Here is an 8,317-nt window from a genome sequence, read left to right as displayed (position 1 = left end):
GGTCTGAGTGTGAGGTGAGCCTCTGGGTTCTCTGTCAAGGGTTCCAGAAGGTAGCCTCGGATCTGTCCATGGTTCTGACTGCTGATGGCTCCCTCATGACAGCAAGACCCCAGTGTTTCTCTCTCCCAACCCTCCTTTCTCCTTTTCTTCCTCTTCCTTCCTTCTGCCTGCCTTTCTTTTAAGTATTCATCCTTGTTTGTTTTGAGACAAGACCTTGCTCTGTAGCTCAGGCTGTTGCCTCCACCTCCCAAGTACCACAGCTGACGCGAGTCACTGTGCTCATATTCCTCCCTCCCTTCCTTCTTTTCTTTCCTTTTTTTCTTTTTAAAGTGTGTGTGTGTGTACGCATGTGTGTATGGTGAGTGTGTGGGTGAGTGTATGTATGTGTGTGTGTGGGTGTATGTGAGAAAGAGAAAGGGTCTCCTTATATAGCTTAGGCCGGACTTGAACTTCTGAGCACTCCACTCCCACCCCCAACCCCAGTTTCCCAAAACATGTTAGTCACTATGCCAAGTTTAAATTCTGATCCTTTCTAAATAGTCGTGTGTATATACTTGAGTGCAGTGCCCTTGGAGGACAGAAGAGGGTGTTGGAACTGGAGCTACAAGGCTCCTCGAAAATTCAGGAGGGATGGTATGTGCCTATAATCTGGCATATGTTAGGGAGAAGCCCTAACATTTATTGAGCAATTGTCATGTGTCAGGAGTTGATTTACACCTTGTGAAGCTCATTTTTTCGAAGTTTATCAGGCATAGATGAAAATAGCACAGCCACAGAAGGAGAGACAGCTCAGTGACGCCTCACGCAGTGAACACTTCCAGAGAAAAGAAGAACATGGGAGTTGAGATGGCTCCAAGAGTAAAAGCACATGCTTTCACACCTGACGACCCGAGTTCAAGTCCTAGAACCCACATGTTAGAAGGAGAACTGAGTGTGTATGCCCCCAACCAATAAACATTAGAAAGTAAAATTAAAAACAAAACAAAACAATAACAACAAAAAAAAATGCAGAACACGATGGAGCTTCTGAGGTCCTACTATGACAACTCACTTGGCTTTTTTTTTTTCTTAAGACAGCGTTTCTCTGTGCAGCCCCAAACACATAGACATCCTCTTGCCTCTGCCTCCTGAGTGCTGGGATTAAAGGTGTGTGCTTTTGGGGTTGGGGATTTAGCTCAGCGGTAGAGCGCTTGCCTAGCAGGCACAAGGCCCTGGGTTCAGTCCCCAGCTCCGAAAAAAAAAAAAAAAAAGTGTGTGCTTTCCACCTGGCTCACTCAGCTTTTAACACTGTACATTTCCCCTGCACTTGAAAGAAACAGAGCATGCAAGTGTTCACCTCTTGTTTCTGGCCTCTGTACTCCAACATGAGGTTTCTTGAAGCAGATTAGCAAGCCAAGGAGAACTGGGGGCAGGAAAAGAGCCCATATCCCAGTCTGTCTGAAGCTTCTCACCAGCTGAGGAGTGAAGACTGCAGCATGATCAGCATCTATCTATTTTTCTATCTATCTATCTATCTATCTATCTATCTATCTATCTATCTATCTATCTATTTTGTGAATGAATACATACTGTAACTGTCTTCAGACACACCAGAAGAGGCCATCAGATCCCATTACAGGTGGTTGTGAGCCACCATGTGGTTGCTGGGAATTGAACTCAGGACCTCTGGAAGTGCTCTTAACTGCATGATCAGCATTTCTGTAAGAGCTGCAGACATAGAGACACTATTCCTTAGCATATACTTTCTACTAAAATAGCAAAGAGCCAGGTGAAGTGGAAACTCAGGGGTTCTTGGGAAAGTCAGTTCTGTCGGATGGTGTCTTGCTTGGGCAAACACATGAAGGAGTGTTTTCTTGAAGTGGACATAGGAGAAAGGCGAAGGCAGACTAGTGAAGGAACGTTTGGCTGAAGTAGACACAGGTGAAAGGATGTTCTGTTAAAGTAAGCATGTGAAAGGACATGTGATGAAGGACTCTTTGTTAATGGCACCCATCTATTGGTCTTCCTTACATTGTGTAGTTGAGATACATTTGTTGGGGTTCTATAGAGAGAAACACACCAAAAACCTTTTACTAATGTGTTGCAGCTTCTTGTTGCTTTTGAGAAATAGGGCTGTTTGCAGAGTGATGTCAGTTGAGGCAGACTCATGTCTGAGGCAAGACACATGCTGAGGCCAGACGGGTGGAGGACACATGATGTTTGGATAGAGAATAAAAAGACTCAACAGCGACAGAGGCTAAGCTTGGCTCGTTTGTAGTGTTAAATGCTTGTTGGTCTTGAGTCTTCCCTGATCTTTGTTCTGTTGAGTGAGACACAGCCAAGAACCTTTCCCAGTGACTTTCCCTGGTCCCTCGTGCTGACGTGTGACCAGGCTGAGGCCTGGCTGTCTCTGTTAGGTAGTTACCATTACTGATTTGTGTTTGTTACCCCAACTCTACTGAACTGAACTGCTGCTACATCCCTGAAGTGTTTGCAGGTGGATGGAGCTGTCACTGCTGACCTGTGAACTCAACTGCTGATTTCTAGACAATTCGGATGGGAGCTGCTAGAAAGAAAGAAAGAAAGAAAGAAAGAAAGAAAGAAAGAAAGAAAGAAAGAAAGAAAGAAAGAAAGAGGGAGAGAGAGAGAGAGAGAGAGAGAGAGAGAGAGAGAGAGAAAGAAAGAGGGAAAAAACCTTTCTAATCAGGTTCATTTACCCCATATCTCTCTTTTCCATTACCTCTGGTGGATGGTAGGCTAAAAGGGAAGTTAAAGCATTTAAGAACCATCATTAAGGGGCTGGGGATTTAGCTCAGTGGTAGAGCCCTTACCTAGGAAGCACAAGGCCCTGGGTTCGGTCCCCAGCTCCGAAAAAAAGAACAAAAAAAAAAAAAAAAAAAAAAACAAAAACAAAAACAAAAACAAAAAAAAAAAACCATCATTAAAAATGGCCATTGAAAACATTAAAGTCACAGCCAAGTTTAAGGCCTGTGAGTATATGACCTTGGCTAGGGTTTTGTTTCTTTTTCCAGACATGTTCTGGGAATCCCAAGCAAGACCATAAACTTGGTTTATAGTAATGATAATCTCGTTTTAGCCTCTTAACATTTTTATAGATAGGCATGGGGGTACATGCCTGTAATCCTAGCACTTGGTAGGCAAGAGGCAGGAAGATCTGCATCCAAGGCCAGCCTTGTCTACAAAATGAGTTCTGGATATCCAGGGCTAAACAGAGAAACTCTTGACTCAAAAAACAAACCAACAAAAATTTGTTTTATTTGTATAGGTGTTTGTCTCCATGTCTGTCTGTGCAGCCTAGTAGCCCTGGAGGTCAGAGGAAGGTGTCAGATCTTCTGGAACAAAAGTTACAGATGGTTGTGAACTACCATGTGGTGCTGGGAATCAAACCTGGATCCTTTGGAATTCTCTCTCCATTTTGTTCCATTTGTAAACTGTTGTAAAAATATAAAAAATAAAACAGTCTTTTTACCCGCTCTAGGTCCGGCACCACAGTGCCCAAGATGTCTGCTAGATATCTTAGTCTCAATCAACAAAGCGTCTCACCCGCTCTGCTCCATCCCATATCGCACTTCTGAGCCCGGCAACAATCTCTCTACCCATCCAGTTCCCAAGGCAGGCTGCCATCGTGGCAAAAATATGCATCCTAATACCATGGCGGCTCAGTGTCCCTAGCCGCCCCACACTCTCTTACACTCAAATCGCTACAATAAAGAACACACAACACAATAACCTTTAACCCAATTGATAAGATATAATTGCCCACCTAAACATACAAAGCCCTGTTCACCTGTAAAAGTACAGCGTGAAATCTTAATGTCAGCCTCCATGTTCTCTCTCTGCGGCTACTCTGCCATCTACCCTCTCTTCTGTTCCCGGCTCCTCCTCTTCCTTCAAACTTTTCTCCCACCCATCCTTCCTTCTTGTCCAATGACAGGTCTCATTCTATCTTGTGCCTGCCTCACCTGTGACATCATCCCACAGTAAACAGTATCAATTTTAATCCTGTCAGAAACCCTGGGAACCACTCTGTGATCTCATTTCAGTTCCATAACAACTCTTTGAAGATAATAGCTTCAAACACAACCAAAATAGTGTGAATGGTTATTATGAAGACAATAAAATGAGACAAGTCTTTGAGGAGCCAGTACTCATACTCTGGGGTGTGTCCTTCTTCCTGAGCGCCTCTCTTCTCAACTCTTGCCCTTAAAGTCTATATTAAAATATTTTTTTAAAATGTATTTATTTATTATGTATACATCATACAGCTTTCTGCCTGCATGTATGCAACTGCAGGCCAGAAGAGGGGACCAGACCTGATTATAGGTGGTTGTGAGCCACCATGTGGTTGCTGGGAATTGAGCTCAGGACCTGTGGAAGAGCACTCAGTGCTCTTAACCTCTGAGCCATCTCTCCAGCCCCTAAAATATTTTTAATAAACCTCAGCTGTGCCTCATACTGGTTAGTCCTGAAGCTCCTTTTCCACAGAGGAGCCCAAGGATCCAGTTTGACCTATGTTGGGGTCTCCAAAAGATGAGGGGGTTCCTTGGGCTTTTAGGTGAAATCTGGAGTGGTGTCACTGCTGTGGTTCATGATGACATTTGTGACATTTTATCCGTATTGTCCCAGACAGCTGTATGCCTTATTCCTTCTGCGTAGCAATGCCCAGGTAAAACATTCCACTCTACCTATTATTTTTTTTTAATTTTTTAAAAAGATTTACTTATTATATATAAACACAGTGTAACTGTCTTCAGACACACCAGAAGAGGGCATCAGATCCCATTATATGGTTGTGAGCCACCATGTGGTTGCTGGGATTTGAACTCAGAACCTCTGGAAGAGCAGTCAGTGCTCTTAACCACTCAGCCATCTCTCCAGCCCCACTCTACCTCTCACTAGTTGACAGGTGTTAGGTATTTGGGTTGCTCGCAGCTTTCTCCCATTCTGAGCATTGCTGTCATAAATACCTTTGGTATTTTTGCTATTGTTTGAGACTGTGTCTCAGGTATCCAAGCTGGCCTCAAACCCTCTATACTGTCTATGTAGATGAATCTGGCTTTGAACTCCTGATCCTCCTGCTTCCTCCTGTCTGAGTGCTGGAACGGACTTAGGAGCACTAGGAGCACAGGTGTGCACCCAGCTCCACTCTGGATTTTGGGGAGTGAATGTGTGTTTCCGCTTTATACCTATCTACTGTACCTGTACAGATATGTACTATGATCTATGCACATGAAGTGGGCTGTAAGTGGATAACTCTTCATTTCTATCTTACAGATTCAAAAACAAACAAACAAAAAACAGCAATAAGCAAAACACTGTCTGAGTCCTGAAGGCGTTGAACCTGAAGAGTAAGGTCCTAGGTTTAGATCCCCAGAATCCATGTAAAAAGCTGAGGCCAGGTATACGCCTATAACCCAGCGTTAGGAGGGTGGAGTGGGAACAGTAATCCCTGAGGCTCGTTGGCTAGCTAGTATTCCTGTCTCAAAAGAAGTAGAGAGCCACGAAGCAGACACCTGTGCATGTGCGCGCGCGCACACACACACACACACACACACACACACACACACACACACACACACACACACACACAGAGTTGAACCAGGAAGTAGTTAAGCTAGACATAACCCCCTCCGGATCCCTCTTTTCTTTCTCCTCATCTCTCCCCTCATCCCATTAAGACGTAAGACTCGCACAGACAGACATCGAGGGGTTTTGCTCTCCTTATTTCCAGTACCTTTACTAGTGCTTGGCACGGAGTGGCAGTCAATACATAATTGTTTTGGCGAGAAAGAGACAGAGTATACACATGTGTGAGCTGTGCATGCCGGTGCCCATGTGCATGTGGTCCACAGATCACATGGGGAGGTCAGAAGACAGCTGCCAAGGAGTCAATTCTTGTTCCACCCCAGCATCTGGGGTCTGAACTCAGGTTCGTCATGCTTGCACAGAAATGCTTTGCTTTTACCCACCTGTTCAACCTGTCCCCCCTCCCCACCACACCTACCTGTTCAACCTGCCCCCTCCCCACCACCCCCACCTGTTCAACCTGCCCCCCTCCCCACCACCCCCACCTGTTCAACCTGCCCCCTCCCTACCACCCCCACCTGTTCAACCTGCCCCCCCTTCCCACCACCCACCACTTTTTGTCACTGAAACAGCCTCACATGTATAGCACAAAGTGTCCTTAAACTTCCACAGTCGACCAGACTGGCCTTAGAACTGGACTTGTGGTGATCCTCCTGCCTCTGTCTCTCAAGTTCTGGGATTATAGGCATGTCAATAAATAGGGTTTTTTAATTAATTAATTAATTTTATCTCGGGGTTGGGGATTTGGCTCAGTGGTAGAGCGCTTGCCTAGGAAGCGCAAGGCCCTGGGTTCGGTCCCCAGCTCCGAAAAAAAGAACCAAAAAAAAAAATTTTTTTTTATTTCATGTAAAAGAGAAAGAACTAGCGAATGCAGGTTTGAATGTGTGGTAACACAGGTGTGGGGGTCTGTTTTGTCTTGTCACCTTTTGAGAGATCTGGGGACCCAGCTCAGATTGTCAGGTCTGGTCACTGCCTCTTCCTACTGAGCCACCTCGACGGCTTTCAATAAATTGTTTTAATGTGAAAGTGGGACACAAAAGAGTGCCACCCACCTGCAATCTCGGTGATTGAGAGCTTAGAGCCCCCAGGCTAGAATTAGCAGTTGGCTCTGAGTTGTCTAACACGGGTGCTGGGACCAAACTTGGGCCCTTTGCGAGAACAGTATGGGTTCTTAACTGCTGAGCCTTCTCTCCCGCCCCTTCTTGTGTTATTGAGATTAAGTCTCCGTGTAGATCACTTTGGTCCAAACTCAGAGATCCTCATAACTCTAACTTCCCCAAGTGCTGGGATTAAAGGTATGTATCATCATATCTCATCATATATATATTAAATCAAGCATGGAATCGTTTCATAGCTTTTGAAGCTTCCTGCAGAGACTTGGTAAAGTGATGGGATCAGGTAAGTGCCCTGATCTGCTCCTTACACACTGTGTACCTGTGCTGAAATGCCGCTCAAAGTCCCAAAATAAGTACGATTACTGTCAACTGAAAAACTTAAAACTTATAATAAATAAATAAACCACCCAAAGTGTTCACAAAGTTTAAAAAAAAAAAAAAGGCAAATTCTGGCTTATAATCCCAGCACTCGGGGGGGCAGAGACAGAAAGAGCACCTTGAGTTCTTGGCTTGGATGAGATGAGAGAGAGAGAGAGAGAGAGAGAGAGAGAGAGAGAGAGAGAGAGAGAGAGAAAGAAATTTTGGAGCCCTTTGTCACACAGCAACAGACCACCAGCATGACTCCTGCAGACCTCAGGATGTACTGAGCGTCTGGTGGCCTCTGAGCCTCTGAAGGCTGGTGCTGGCCTTGGAAGGCTGGTGCTGGCCTTGGAAGGCTGGTGCTGGCCAGCTAGCTGTGTTTACACAATTGGAAGCGCATTGACAGAGCTCCTGCTGCTCTCACACCCCCCTGCTCCTACCCACTGCTTTCACTCTGTTTGTGTGTTTAAGAAAACACTGGATCAAACCATAGGGACAATTCTAGGGCTAGATTCTAGCTTTTCTGCTTACAATGTTGCAAACATCATCTCCTCTCATTTAACAATCTACCAAGCACTTTTTTAGGGTGCAGGTGTGATGTGGGGGTGTGTGCTGCACCATGGCACACCGTAGAGACATGAAGACAACTTCCTGGACTCTTCTACTTTTGTGTGGAACTCCGGTCACCAGCCTTAAACGGCGAGTAAGCGCCTTTGCCATCTGGCTGGCCCTCCAGAATATTCTTTATTCTTAGAAGCTCTTAAGTAGTTGCCAAATGAGCAGTGATCTAAGGACAGTCCTTTCATGTTTGAACAGAAGATCGAGGGTTGCCCTCTTGGCCCATCTAGCAGCTTCTGGTCCCCTTAGCAATTGGGACACCGAGGCAGGAGGACTGATGCAGGTTTAAGGCTAACCTGGGCTACACTGTGAGTTCCTGGACAAGTCCGCCACTCAATGAGAACCCTGATAACTAACATGCCTGAGCAAATCCATCTCATCTCAGCTTTTCTTTTCTGTTTTTTTTTTTTTTTTTGTGTGTGTGTGTGTGTGTGTGTGTGTGTGTAGACAACCTTGGATGTTCATCCTCATGGTCCACCTTGTTTGACGTAGGATCTCTTGCTCTATACTGCATACGCCAGGGCTCTTCTATGTCTGCTTTACATCCTGCAATTGAGGATACAGGGCCACAGACACACACTCCGAGGCTTGGCTTTGTTCAGGCTCTGGAGATTTTAACTCTGTCCTTACTCGTGGAC

Source organism: Rattus norvegicus, chromosome 1, assembly GCF_036323735.1.
Source record: "Rattus norvegicus strain BN/NHsdMcwi chromosome 1, GRCr8, whole genome shotgun sequence".
NCBI lineage: Eukaryota > Metazoa > Chordata > Mammalia > Rodentia > Muridae > Rattus > Rattus norvegicus.
This window is presented reverse-complemented; position numbering follows the sequence as displayed.